We start from the raw sequence: 14217 nt of genomic DNA, 5'->3' as shown, positions 1-14217 counted from the left end.
ATAGGAGGAAAGCACTGTCACTTTTTCCCCATTGAGGATATTAGCTGTAGGCCTTTCATATATGTCCTTTATGATGTTGAGGTATGTTTCTTCTATCCTGACTTTCTTGAGGGTTTTTATCAAGAAAGAATGCTGTATTTTGTCACATGCTTTTTCTGCATCTATTGACAGGATCATATGGTTCTTCTCCTTTCTTTTATTAATGTGGTATATTAAATTTGCAAATTGTTTGATTTGCAATAGTGAACCAGCCCTGCAGCCCAGGAATAAATCCTACTTGATTATGGTGAATAATTCTTTTAATGTACTGCTGAATTTGATTTGCTAGTATCTTGTTGAGAATTTTTGCATCCACGTTCATCAGGGATATTGGCCTGTAATTCCCCTTTTGAGTGGGGTCTTTGTCTAGTTTTGGAATCAAGGTAATGCTGACTTCGTAGAATGAATTTGGAAGCTTTCCTACCATTTTTATTTTTTGGAACAGTTTGAGAAGAATAGGTATTAACTCTTCTTTGAATGTCTGATAGAATTCCTGTGAGAAGGCATCTGGCCTAGGACTCTTGTTTTTTGGGAGATTGGTGATAACTGATTCAATTTCTTTGTTGGTTATGGGCCTGTTCAAATTTTCCATTTCTTCCTGTTTTCAGTTTTAGTTTTAGTAGTTTAGCATTTGTCCATTTCTTCCAGATTGTCCAGTTTGTTGGCATATAATTTTTCATAGTATTCTCTTAGAATGTTTGTATTTATTGTACAAACAATTTATAATATATAGTTGTATTGGTGTTGGTTGTGATCTGTCCTCTTTCATTTGTGATTTTATCTATTTGGGTCCTTTCTCTTTTATTTTTGACAAGTCTGGCTATGGGTTTAGCAATTGATTTATTCTTTCAATGAATCAGCTTTTAGTTTTATTGATCTGTTCTGTGTTTGTTGTTGTTGTTGTTGTTGTTGTTGTTTCTATATTGTGTATTTCTGCTCTAGTTTTTATCATTTCCCTTATGCTAGCTTTAGGCTTTATTTGCTTCTCCACCTTTAGGTATCAAGTTAGGTTGTGTAGTTGGGACCTTTCTTGTTTCTTGAGATAGGCCTGAATTGCAATGTACTTCCCTCTTACGACTGCCTCTGTTGGATCCCAAAGGGGTTGGACTGTTGTGTTTTCATTTTCATTTGCTTCCATGTATTTTTCAATTTCTTCTTTAATTTCCAGGTTAACACACCCATTATTTCTTTTTAAGTTTATTTATTTTGGGGGAGAGAGAGAGAGAGAGAGAGAGAGAGAGAGAGGGAGAGAGAGAGAGAGAGAAAGCATGAGCAGGGTGGGGCAGAGAGAGAAGGAGAGAGAGAGAGAATCCTAAGCAAGTTCTGTACTGTTAAGGTGGAGCCCAATTCAGAGCTCAAACTCACGAACCATGAGATCATGACCGGAGCCGAAACTAAGAATTGGACCGAGCCACCCAAATGCCCTAACACATTCAATTCATTATTTAGTAGGATGTTCTTTTTTTTTTTTTTTTTTTTTTTTTTTTTAAGCTAAAGGAAAGCCTCTCCTGCAAACAAAGGCAGAGACAGTGTGGCTAAAAGTAAGTCATGGAAAATGAATATTTCAAAATTCCTTTGGAATTACAAAGCACAACCCCCGACCAATGGCACAGAAATGATGGCCCATCATTGCAATTTTTGCCCCAGTAAATATACACTATTTGCATTACATTCAGAATAAAGTGGCAATGAGGAAGACCATTTTGACACAGCCTGGCACTTATAATGTCACTCTTTGCCTTCCTGTGAATATTCCATTTTTGTACAATGCTAAAGAAATCACATTTTTTGAGAGGTGGGAAGATGGCGGCATAGGAGGACACTGGGCTCACCGTGTCCTGCTGATCACTTCGATTCCACCTACACCTGCCTAAATAACCCAGAAAACTGCCAGAAGACTAGCAGAACGGATTCTCTGGAGCCAAGGGTAGACAAGAGGCCCACGGAAGAGGGTAGGAAGGGCGGAGAGGTGGTGCCCACTACACGGACTGGCGGGGGGGAGCTGGGGCGGGGGGGGGGCAGCCCCTCCACCAAGCAGAGGCCCCGAGTCTGGCTTGCAAAAGCGGAGGGGCCAGATGGAGTGTGTTCTGACAGCAAGCGGGACTTAACATCTGGAAGGTTATAAGTTAACAGCTCTGCTTGGAGAGCGGGAAGGCTGGAGGACAACGGGAGGGAGAGTTGCTGAGCCCCAGATGACAGAGCTCAGCCTGGCGGGGAACAAAGGCACTCGCCAGCGCCATCTCCCTCGCCCATCCCCCAGCCAAAATCCCAAATGGAACCAGTTCCTGTCAGGGAACTTGCTTGCACCGCGCAAACACCCAACACTGTGCTTCTGCGGATCCATCCCTCCAGCGTTGGGTCTGACCCCCTCCTGGTGCCACAGGGCCCCTCCCAAAGTGGATCACCGAAGGATAAGCAAGCTGAGCCTACCCCTCCTCCCCCCGTGCACCTTGCTGATCCACCACAGCTAATATGCCAGATCCCCAACACCACAAGCCTGGCAGTGTGCAAGTAGCCCAGACGGGCCACGCCACACAACAGCGAATCTCACCACTAGGAGAGGGGATGAGAAGGTACACACCAGTCTGACTGTGGCCCCAGCGGTGGGCTGGGGGCAGACATCAGGTCTGACTGTGGCCCCACCCACCAACGCAAGTTATTCAAGACAGCACAGGGGAAAAGCCCTGCAGTTCTGCACCACTCCAGGGACTATCCAAAATGATGAAATGGAAGAATTCCCCTCAAAAGAATCTCCAGGAAATAATGACAGCTAATGAACTGATCAAAAAGGATTTAAACAATATAACAGAAAGTGAATTTAGAATAATAGTCATAAAATTAATCGCTGGGCTTGAAAACAGTATAGAGGACAGCAGAGAATCTATTGCTACAGAGATCAAGGGACTAAGGAATAGCCAGGAGGCGCTAAAAAAATGCTATAAATGAACTGCAAAATAAAATGGAGACAACCACAGCTCGGATTGAGGAGGGAGAGGAGAGAATAGGTGAACTAGAAGATAAAATTATGGAAAAAGAGGAAGCTGAGAAAAAGATAAAAAAAAATCCAGGAGTATGAGGGGAAAATTAGAGAACTAAGTGATGCACTAAAGAGAAATAATCTACGCATAATTGGTATTCCAGAAGAGGAAGAGAGAGGGAAAGGTGCTGAAGGTGTACTTGAAGAAACAATAGCCGAGAACTTCCCTGATCTGGGGAAGGAAAAAGGCATTGAAATCCAAGAGGCACAGAGAACTCCCTTCAGATGTAACTTGAATCGATCTTCTGCATGACATATCATAGTGAAACTGGCAAAATACAAGGATAAAGAGAAAATTCTGAAAGCAGCTAGGGATAAACACGCTCTAACATATAAAGGGAGACCAATAAGACTCGTGACAGATCTCTCTACTGAAACTTGGCAGGCGAGAAAGGAATGGCAGGAAATCTTCAATGTGATGAACAGAAAAAATATGCAGCCGAGAATCCTTTATCCAGCAAGTCTGTCATTTAGAATAGAAGGAGAGATAAAGGTCTTCCCAAACAAACAAAAACTGAAGGAATTCGTTACCACTAAACCAACTCTACAAGAGATCCTAAGGGGGATCCTGTGAGACAAAGTACCAGAGACATCACTACAAGCATGAAACCTACAGACATCACAATGACTCTAAACCCATATCTTTCTATAATAAAACTGAATGTAAATGGGCTAAATGCGCCAACCAAAAGACATAGGGTATCAGAATGGATAAAAAAAACAAGACCCATCTATTTGCTGTCTACAAGAGACTCATTTTAGACCTGAGGACACCTTCAGATTGAAAGTGAAGGGATGGAGAACTATTTATCATGCTACTGGAAGTCAAAAGAAAGCTGGAGTAGCCATACTTATCAGACAAACTAGACTTTAAATTAAAGGCTGTAACAAGAGATGAAGAAGAGCATTATATAATAATCACAGGGTCTATCCATCAGGAAGAGCTAACAATTATAAATGTCTATGCACCGAATACGGGAGCCCCCAAATATATAAAACAGTTAGTCACAAACATAAGCAACCTTATTGACAAGAATGTGGTAATTGCAGGGGACTATAACACTCCACTTACAGAAATGGATAGATCATCTAGACACACAGTCAATAAAGAAACAAGGGCCCTGAATGAGACATTGGATTAGATGGACTTGACAGATATATTTAGAACTCTGCATCCCAAATCAACAGAATATACTTTCTTCTCGAGTGCACATGGAACATTCTCCAAGATAGATCACATACTGGGTCACAACACAGCCCTTCATAAGTATACAAGAATTGAGATCATACCATGCATACTTTCAGACCACAATGCTATGAAGCTTGAAATCAACCACAGGAAAAAGTCTGGAAAACCTCCAAAAGCATGGAGGTTAAAGAACACCCTACTAAAGAATGAATGGGTCACCCAGGCAATTAGAGAAGAAATTAAAAAATACATGGAAACAAATTAAAATGAAAATACAACAATCCAAACGCTTTGGGATGCAGTGAAGGCAGTCCTGAGAGGAAAATACATTGCAGTCCAGGCCTATCTCAAGAAACAAGAAAAATCCCAAATACAAAATCTAACAGCACACCTAAAGGAAATAGAAGCAGAACAGCAAAGACAGCCTAAACCCAGCAGAAGAAGAGAAATAATAAAGATCAGAGCAGAAATAAGCAATATAGAATCTAAAAAAACTGTAGAGCAGATCAATGAAACCAAGAGTTGGTTTTTTGAAAAAATAAACAAAATTGATAAACCTCTAGCCAGGCTTCTCAAAAAGAAAAGGGAGATGACCCAAGTAGATAAAATCATGAATGAAAATGGAATTATTACAACCAATCCCTCAGAAATACTAGCAATTATCAGGGAATACTATAAAAAATTATATGCCAACAAACTGGACAACCTGGAAGAAATGGACAAATTCCTAAACACCCACACACTTCCAAAACTCAATCAGGAGGAAATAGAAAGCTTGAACAGACCCACAACCAGCCAGGAAATTGAATCAGTTATCAAAAATCTCCCAACAAATAAGAGTCCAGAACCAGATGACCTCCCAGGGGAGTTCTACCAGATGTTTAAAGCAGAGATAATACCTATCCTTCTCAAGCTATTCCAAAAAATAGAAAGGGAAGGAAAACTTCCAGACTCATTCTATGAAGCCAGTATTACTTTGATTCCTAAACCAGACAGAGACCCAGTAAAAAAAGAGAACTACAGGCCAATATCCCTGATGAATATGGATGCAAAAATTCTCAATAAGATACTAGCAAATCAAATTCAACAGCATATAAAAAGAATTATTCACCATGATCAAGTGGGATTCATTCCTGGGCTGCAGGGCTGGTTCAACATTCACAAATCAATCAATGTGATACATCACATTAATGAAAGAAAAGATAAGAACCATATGATCCTGTCAATTGATGCAGAAAAAGCATTTGACAAAATTCAGCATCGTTTCTTAATAAAAACCCTCAAGAAAGTCGGGATAGAAGGAACATACTTAAACATCATAAAAGCCATTTATGAAAAGCCCACAGCTAATATCATCTTCAATGGGGAAAAACTGAGAGCCTTCTCCCTGAAATCAGGAACATGACAGGGATGGCCACCCTCACCACTGTTGTTTAACATAGTGTTGGAAGTGCTAGCATCAGCAATTAGACAACAAAAGGAAATCAAAGGCATCAAAATTGGCAATGATGAAGTCAAAAAACTGTAAGGATGGGGCACCTGGGTGGCTCAGTCGGTTAGGCATCCAACTTTGGCTCAGGTCATGATCTCACAGTTTGTGAGTTCAAGCCCTGCATCAGGTTCTGTGCTGACAGCTCAGAGCCTGCTTCAGATTCTGTGTCTCCCTCTCTCTCTGCCCCTCCCCTGATCGTGCTCTGTCCCTCTCTCTGTCTCAAAAATAAATAAACATTAAAAAAACTATAAGGTTGATTACAAAGAAAAAGAAAGGGAAAAAAAAAGAATGAAAGAAAAAGAAGTAAAAAGAATAAAAAAGCCTTGGCAAAAAAAAAAAAAGGAGAAAAGGAAATGAAAAATACAAACAAGAAACTTTGATTCCAAAAGAAAAAACTGAAGAAGAAAGAAACAAAGAAAAAAGAAAGATAGGTGTTGTTTTGAAGCCCTGGATCTCAGTGCATTTGGTATATGGGGGATGTTGGCTATGCTGGTCTTCCAGAGAAGAGGTCAGCTGCTTTGGCATAGAGTCCCAGTAAATAAGCATTTGCCAGGCACAGGAGGTTGGGGTTTGGTGTTAGTGGGTCCCACCTCCACTGGGGCAGCTGTATTGCTCTCTGAAGTGCCACTGTGTTGTTGTTGGGGGGAAAATGGTGCCACTCTAATATCTTGTCTTGAACCAGGGATCTCACACCCCCCTGCTGTTCAGGCAGCCCTCACAGAATAGCAAAGGCAGTAAGCTCACCCTGTGCCACAACTCCCCTGCATTTTCCTAGCAAGCAGCTGGGATTCAAACGCCAAAGTCTGAAAGGATCCAGCACAGATGTGCTCCTCTTCTTTGGAGTAGAGCTCCATGCTGTGTGAATTCCTCTGTCCCTGAGAAACAGTCCCACTCCTGCACAGTGTGTGGAATCTATGTTGTTACTACTAAAGGCAGCAAAGGTAATATTCCCTCTGGGCGCACCTCTGTCTCCTGATGATGAAAAGCCTTTGGCTGGCACCTGCAGGGTCTTTTATCCTTGGGAGGCAATAAACGCTCTTCCAAAAGTACTCCAAAAGGGGAATGTTCTCTCTCAGTGGCTGTGCATTTTTCATATAAGGCCTTTATTTTGTTGAGGTATGTTCCCTCTAGACCTACTTTGTTGAGGATTTTTATCATGAATGAATGTTATAGTTTGTCAAATGCTTTTTATCCATCCAGTGAAATGATCATGTGGTTTTTATCCTTTCTCTTATTTATGCAGTGTGATTTGTGCAGATTGATTTGTGATTAAACCAATTATGCAGATTGATTTGTGATTGAACCACCCTTCAACTCAGGAATAAATCCCATTTGGTTGTGGGGAATGATTCTTTTAATGTACGGTTGGATTGGATTTGCTAGTATTTTATTGAGAATTTTTACATCCATGTTCATCAGAATTACTGGCCTGTAGTTCTCTCTCTCTCTCTCTCTCTCTTTTTTATGGTATCTTTATCTGGCTTTGGTATCAGGGTAATTTTAGCCTCAATTGGGAAGTTTTTCCTTTTTTTATTTTTTTGGAATAGTTTGAGAAGAATAGGTATGAACTCTTCTTAAAATTTTTTTAATGTTTATTTATTTTTGAGAGACAGAGACAGAGCATGGGTGGGGGAGGGACAGAGAGAAGGAGACACAAAATCTGAAGCAGGCTCCAGGCTCTGAGCCGTCAGCACAGAGCTTGATGCAGGCCTCAAACTTACAAACTGTGAGATCATGACCTGAGCCAAAGTCGGACGCTTAACTGACTGAGCCAGTTATTAACTCTTCTTTAAATATTTGATAGAAATGGCCTGTGAAGCCATCTGGTCCTTGACTTTTGTTGGGAGTTTTTGATTACTGATTTCCATCTCCTTGCTGATAATTGGTCTGTTCAAATTTTCTATTTCTTCCAGCTTCATCTTTGGGAGGTTATATGTTTCTAGGAATTTATACATTTCTTCTAGGTTGTTGAATTTGTTGACGTATAATTTTTTGTAATAGTCTCTTACAATAGTTTGTATTTCTGTGGTGTTGGTTCTTATTACTCCTCTTTCTGATTTCATTTGAGTCCTCTCTCTCTCTCTCTCTCTTTTGTGAGTCTGCCTACAGGTTTATATTGTTTATCTTTTCAAAGAACTAGCTTTTGGTTTCATTGATCTGTTCTATTGTTTCTTTTGTTTGCATATCATTTATTTCTGCTCTAATTTTTCATTAAATCTTTCCTTCTGCTGGTTTTGGGTATTGGTTTTTCTTCTTTTTCTAGCTCCTTTGGGTGTGTAAGTTTAGATTGTTTATTTAACATTTTTCTTGTCTTGGGGTAGCCTGTATTGCTATGAATTTCCATCTTAGAACCACTTTTTCTGCCTCCCAAAGGTTTTGGGTTGTTGTAATTTCATTTTCATTTGTTTTCATGTATTCTTTTATTTCTTCATGTATTTCCTCGTTGCCCCATTCATTGTTTAGTAGCATGTTATTTAACCTCTATGTATTTTTTGTTTTTCTAGTTTTTTTCTTGTGGTTGACTTCTAGTTTTATAGTGTTGGTAGAAAAGATGCATGGTATGACTTTGATCTTCTTGAATTTGTTGAGGCTTGTTGTGTGGGCTAATGTGTGGTCTCTTCTGGAGACTGTTCCATGTGCACTTGAAAAGAATGTGTTTTTTTCTGCTGTTTTATAATGGAATGTTCTCAATAGATATGTTAAATCTATCTGGTCTAATGTGTCACTCAAAGCCACTGTTTCCTCATTGATTTTCTATTTGGATGGTCTATCCATTGATGTAGGTGGGATGTTAAAGTCCTCTACTATTATTGTATTACCATTGATTGGTTCCTTTATTTTTCTTATCAACTCTTTTGTGTATTTGGGTGCTCCTATGTTGAGTGCACAATATTTACAATTGTTATACCTTTTGGTGGATTGTCCCCTTTATGATTATATGTGTTCTTTTTCTCTTGTTAGAGTCTTTTTTTTTTTCAAGTCAATTTTGTCTGAGATAAGTATTGCTACCCCTGCTTTCTTTTGGCATCCAGTTTGCATGATAAATTGTTTTCCATCCCCTCAATTTCAACCTGCAGGTGTCTTTAGGTCTGAAAAGAGTCTCTTGTGGGCAGTGTATGGGTTCGGTCTTGGTTTTTTATCGACTCCATCACTCTTTGTGTTCTGATTGGAATGTTTAGTCCATTTACATTCAAAATAATTGTTGGTAGGTATGTTTTCATTGCCATTTTATTACTTGTTTTATGTTGTTTTTGTAGTTCTTCTATGTTCCTTTTTTTCTCCTTGCTGTCTTGTTTCATGGTTTGCTGGCTTTCTTTCATGATATACTTGAATTCCTATGTCTTTACTTTTTGCATATCTATTAGTGGTTTTGATTTGTGGTTACCATTAGATTTTCATATATCATCTTCTGCATGTACTAGTTTATATTAAGTTGATGGTTGCTTAAGTTTGAACCCATTCTTTACTTCCCTCCTCCACATTTTACATATGATGTCATAACTTACATCCTTTTATTTTGTGAGTTCTTTGACTGATTTTTGCTGATACACTTTTTTTTGTACTGCATTGTGCTTCCTACTTTTCTTACTCTTAGTTATGGTCTTTCCTTTCCACTCATAGAGTTCCCCTTAACATTCCTTGCAGGTCTGCTTTAATGGTCATGAACTCCTTTAGCTTTTGTCTTAGAAACTCATTATCTCTCCTTGTATCCCAAATAATAGCCTTTCTGGATAGAGTGTTCTTGGTTGTAGATTTTTTCTTTCAACACTTTGAACATATCATACCATTCCCTTCTGGCCTGCAGAATTTCTGCTGAAAAACTTCTGTGGTAGCCTTATGAGATTTCCATTTTATGTAATGATCTTCTTGATGCTTTAAAATTTTTTCTTTATCACTACTTTTTGCCATTTTAATTGCTATGTGTCTTGGTGTGGACCTCCTTGGTTTGATTTTGTTGAGGGATTTCTGTGCCTCTGGGATCTGGATTTCTGTTTTCTTCCCCAGATTAGGGAAGTTTTCAGCTATTATTTCTTACAATAATTTTCTGCTCCCTTTGCCCTCTGTCCTTCTTCTGGGATACCTATAATGTAAATATTATTATGCTTGATGGAGTTGCTGAGTTCCCTAAGTCTATTCTCATTTGACATAATTCTTTTGTGTCTCCCTTGCTCAGCTCTATTACTTTCCATCACAATGTTTTCCAGGTCATTAGTTCATTCCTCTGCTTCCTTTACCTGCTATTTATTCCATAAAAATGAAAATTTTTATTTCATTTATTGTATTCTTCATTTCTGATTGGTTCATTTTTTTTTATCTCTTTGTTAACTGTCTCACTGATATCCCTTCTTTCCTCAAGTTCAGTGAATATCTTTGTGATCATAACTTTAAATTCTCTATCCAGCATATTACTTATATCAATTTTGCTTAAGTCCTTTGCTGTGATTTTGCTCTGTGCTTTCATTTGCATATTCCTCTGTCTTTTCTTTCTGTCTAACTTATTTAGTCAGGCTTTCTATGCTAGGAAAGTCAGCTATGTCCCCTCTCTTTAAATTAATGACCCAAAGAGGAAAAGGTCCTGTAGTGCCCTGCACTGCAGTATCCCCTGTTCACCAGAACCTAGTGCTTCAGGTTTGTTTCCTCTGCATATTGCTTGTGCCCTGATGTTGTTTCTTGGCTGCTTTTTCCTCCATTCCAGTCATCTTCAATGGCTCTCTTTGCCTGTTTTGGTCAGTGTTAGGTCCCTGTAGTGTTAGGGGCCATTCTCTGGGGCTGCCTTGGGTTTGACTTTAGTAAGACTATTTGTTTGCCAGAGATGCAGTAGCAGCAAACTGTAGGGCACTATCCCTCTGTTATCCCTTGAGAAGCTTTCATTGGTAGGTGGGGCCTGCAATCAGACCAACTGTCTGCCCCCAGCCCACTGCTATGGCCACCATCTGACTGGTCTGTGGTTATCTTCCCTTCACCCCATGGCAGAAGTCACTCTAGAGTGGTGCCGGCCGTGTTGGGGTTGCTTGCATACTGCCAGGCTCATAGCCCATTTTGAATTGACTCTAGCCAAGAGTATATCGGAGGGTTTAGGTACAGTGTCTGCCATTTTGCACCCTGGTGAGAGGGGACATGTTGTATCTGGGACAGCTAGGGTGGGGCATGCTGTTTTAACAAGGTGTGAGCCAGTCTGTTTGTAAAAAGACCTATTACAGTTGCTAGAACCCGGGAAGGCTGATGCAAAGCTGCAGAGCGCATGAGTGGGGCCTGCAATTTTAACATGGTGCATAGAGATCTTCTGCAGGAGGGGCCCCACTGTTGCCCCTGGGACCAAGGCCCACAAAGCATGCAGGTCAGGAAACAAGGTGTTGGCAACGTTTGTGCTGGTCTTTTCTGGGAGGGGAGCCATAATGCTGTGATTGAGGAAAGTGTGACTGGAAAGGGTGGGTCCACTGAAGTCTGGGGGTCTAGGGTTGGCATACACAAGTTAGGTAGTGAGTGTTGGGTCTGTGTTGGTTCCTGCTGATGGCTATGTGCTGGTGGGGGAAGAAAATGGCACCTGCCAGCTCCTTTGTTCCTGGAGAAGTCCCTCAGTGAACCTTGCCCCTCCAGACATGCTCTGAGATTAGTAAATAACTCTTCCTCCAGTCTGCCTTAGATGTTTATTAAATTGCTGCTTCTGTGCTATATCTCTGTGGGCTTTTTGTAGTGCTGTCTCTTTAAAAGCAGAGACAGCTTCTGATTGCCTCTGGGCTCTCCCAGAACTGAGAAGCTTATTTTTTAAATTCCAGGTTTTAAGTCATGCTGGTTGTCAGCACTCACAAAATTTGGCCACTCACTCTAGTTTTCAAAGCCAAATGTCATGGGGATTCGTCTTCCTCATGTGGGCTTCCCAGTGTGATAGTCTGTTTCTCTCCCTTCTCTGTGCCTGATGCTGTCTCCCCCCTTGGACAGCCTATGGTCTGTTTAGCTCCCTACCACATCGCTGCTCTTCCTATCTCTTTGTTGTGGCCTCCTTTCTACTACAGTTAGTTTTGGAGTTTGTTCTGCCCGTATTGTTTCCTGGGTTATTATCTCGTTATATGGAGTTATCTCTGGAGTGTTATATATTCATGGGACAAAAGGTGAACTTAGGGTTCTCCTACTTTGCCATCTTTCCAGCCTCTCTTATCTCTTTTTAATGACAGCCATTCTGACAGGTATGAGGTAATAGCTCTTACATTTCCCTGGTGATTACTGAGGTTGGGAATTTTCTTTTTACCTATTGACCATTTGTATGTCTTTGTGAAAATGTTCAGGTCTTCTGTCCAATTTTTAAAAAATTTTGCTTTTGATTTTTATGCATTCCTTATACATTTTGGATATTAACCTTTTATCTGATATATGGTTTGCAAATATTTTCTTCCATTATACATATTGCTTCTTCATTCTGTTGTTTATTTTGCTATATAGTAGCTTTTTAGTTTGATGGAGTCCCATTCGTTTATATTTATTTTTGTTACTTGTGCTTTTGGTGTCATAAGCAAAATTGCCAATATCAATGTAAAGGAGATTTTTGCCTCTGTTTTCTTGCAGTATTTTTTTTGGGGGGGTGTTTAGGTTTTATATTTAAGCCTTTAATACATTTCATGTTAATATTTCTGAATGATGTGAGATAGGGGTTCAGTTTAATTTTTTTTTTCACATGTGAATATCCATTTCTGTACAGAGAAAACACCCAATACCATTTATTGAAGAACCTGTCTTTTCCCTATTGTGTGTTCTAGGCTCCTTTGTCAAATATCAGTTGACTGTATATGTGTGGACTTATTTCTGGGCTCTTGATTCTGTTTCGCTGGTATGTGTCTGTTTTTATGCTAGAATCATACTGTTTTGGTTACTATAGCTTTCTTTTTTTTTTTTTTTTTTTCAACGTTTATTTATTTTTGGGACAGAGAGAGACAGAGCATGAACGGGGGAGGGGCAGAGAGAGAGGGAGACACAGAATCGGAAACAGGCTCCAGGCTCTGAGCCATCAGCCCAGAGCCCGACGCGGGGCTCGAACTCACGGACTGCGAGATCGTGACCTGGCTGAAGTCGGACGCTTAACCGACTGCGCCACCCAGGCGCCCCTGGTTACTATAGCTTTCTAATACAGTTTGAAATCAGGAAGTGTGATACCTCCAGCTTTAGGTTGTTTCTTAGGGGTACTTTGGTTACTTGGTTCTTTTGTGGTTCCATAAAAATTTTAGGATTTTTTTTCTATTTCTGCGAAAACTGGAATTTTGATAGGAATTACAACAAATCTATGGATAGCTTTGGGTAGTATGGACATTTTAACAGTATTAATTCTTCCAGTTCATGAACACAGGATATCTTTCTATTTGTGTCTTCTTCAATTTCTTTCATCATTATCTTAAATTTTTTATTTTACAAATCTTTCACCTCCTTGTTTAAATGTATTCCTAAATATTTTATTGTTGTTGTTGTGCATGTGTGTTTTTCTATTACTGTAAGAAGGTTTTGTTTTCTTTATTACTCTTTCTGATCTTTTGTTGTTAATGTATAGAAATGAAACTGATTTTTGTATGCTAATTTTATATCCTGCAACTTTACTAAATTCATTTATTCTAACATTTTTTGGTATTATCTTTAGGTTTTTCTACATATAATTTTATGTCATCCACAGAGATAATTTTACTTCTTCCTTTATGATTTAGATGTCTTTTATTTCTTTTTCTTATCTTATTGCTTTTCCTAGGACTTCTAGTACTATGTTGAATGGGTGTCATGAGAGTGGGCACTGTTGTTCTCTTGATTTTATTTATTTTTATTTTTTAAGTTTATTTATTTATTTTGAGAGAGGGGGAGAAAGAGAATGAGAGAATGCATCGGAAAGGCAGAGAGCAAGGGAGAGAGAGAGAATCCCAGGAAGGCTCCACACGGTCAGTGCAGAGCCGGATGTGGGGGTCGAACTCACAAACCATGCCATAATGATTTGAGCCAAAATCAAGAGTTGGTCACTTAACTGACTAAGCCACCCAAGGTGCCCCCTCTTGATTTTAGAGGAAAAGCTTCCAACTTCTTTCACCAAGTATGATGTTAGCTGTGGGCTTGTGGTATATGGCCTTTATTATATTAAGGTATCTTCTTTCTATACCCAATTTATTGGGAGTTTTTTTTTTTCATGAAAGCATGTTGAATTTTGTCAAATGTTTTTTTCTTCATCTTCTAGAGAATTATATGATTTTTATCTTTCATTTGTTAATGTGGTGTATTATTTTGTTTACTTATGTATGTTGGACCATCCTTGCATCTCAGTGATTAATCCTACTTAGTCTTGGTGTCTGATTCATTTTGTATGCTGTGCAATTGGTTTGCTAATATTTTGGAGAGAATTTTTGCATCTATATTCATCAGGGATATTGGCCTATAATTTTCATTTCCTGTACTGTCCTTTTCTGGATTTGGTATCAGAGTAAGGCTGACCTTGTA

At 39.4% G+C, this 14217-nt stretch overlaps 1 protein-coding gene across 1 annotated transcript in view; it reads left to right on the top strand.

Annotated features, from left to right (window-relative positions):
- STXBP5L (syntaxin binding protein 5 like) overlaps positions 1 to 14217 on the top strand; it is a 390498-nt gene that overhangs the window by 80008 nt on the left and 296273 nt on the right. The gene's annotated exons all lie outside the window — the stretch shown is intronic.

The sequence above is a fragment of the Lynx canadensis genome, chromosome C2 (assembly GCF_007474595.2).
Source record: "Lynx canadensis isolate LIC74 chromosome C2, mLynCan4.pri.v2, whole genome shotgun sequence".
Taxonomy (NCBI): Eukaryota; Metazoa; Chordata; class Mammalia; order Carnivora; family Felidae; genus Lynx; species Lynx canadensis.
This window is presented reverse-complemented; position numbering and strand designations above follow the sequence as displayed.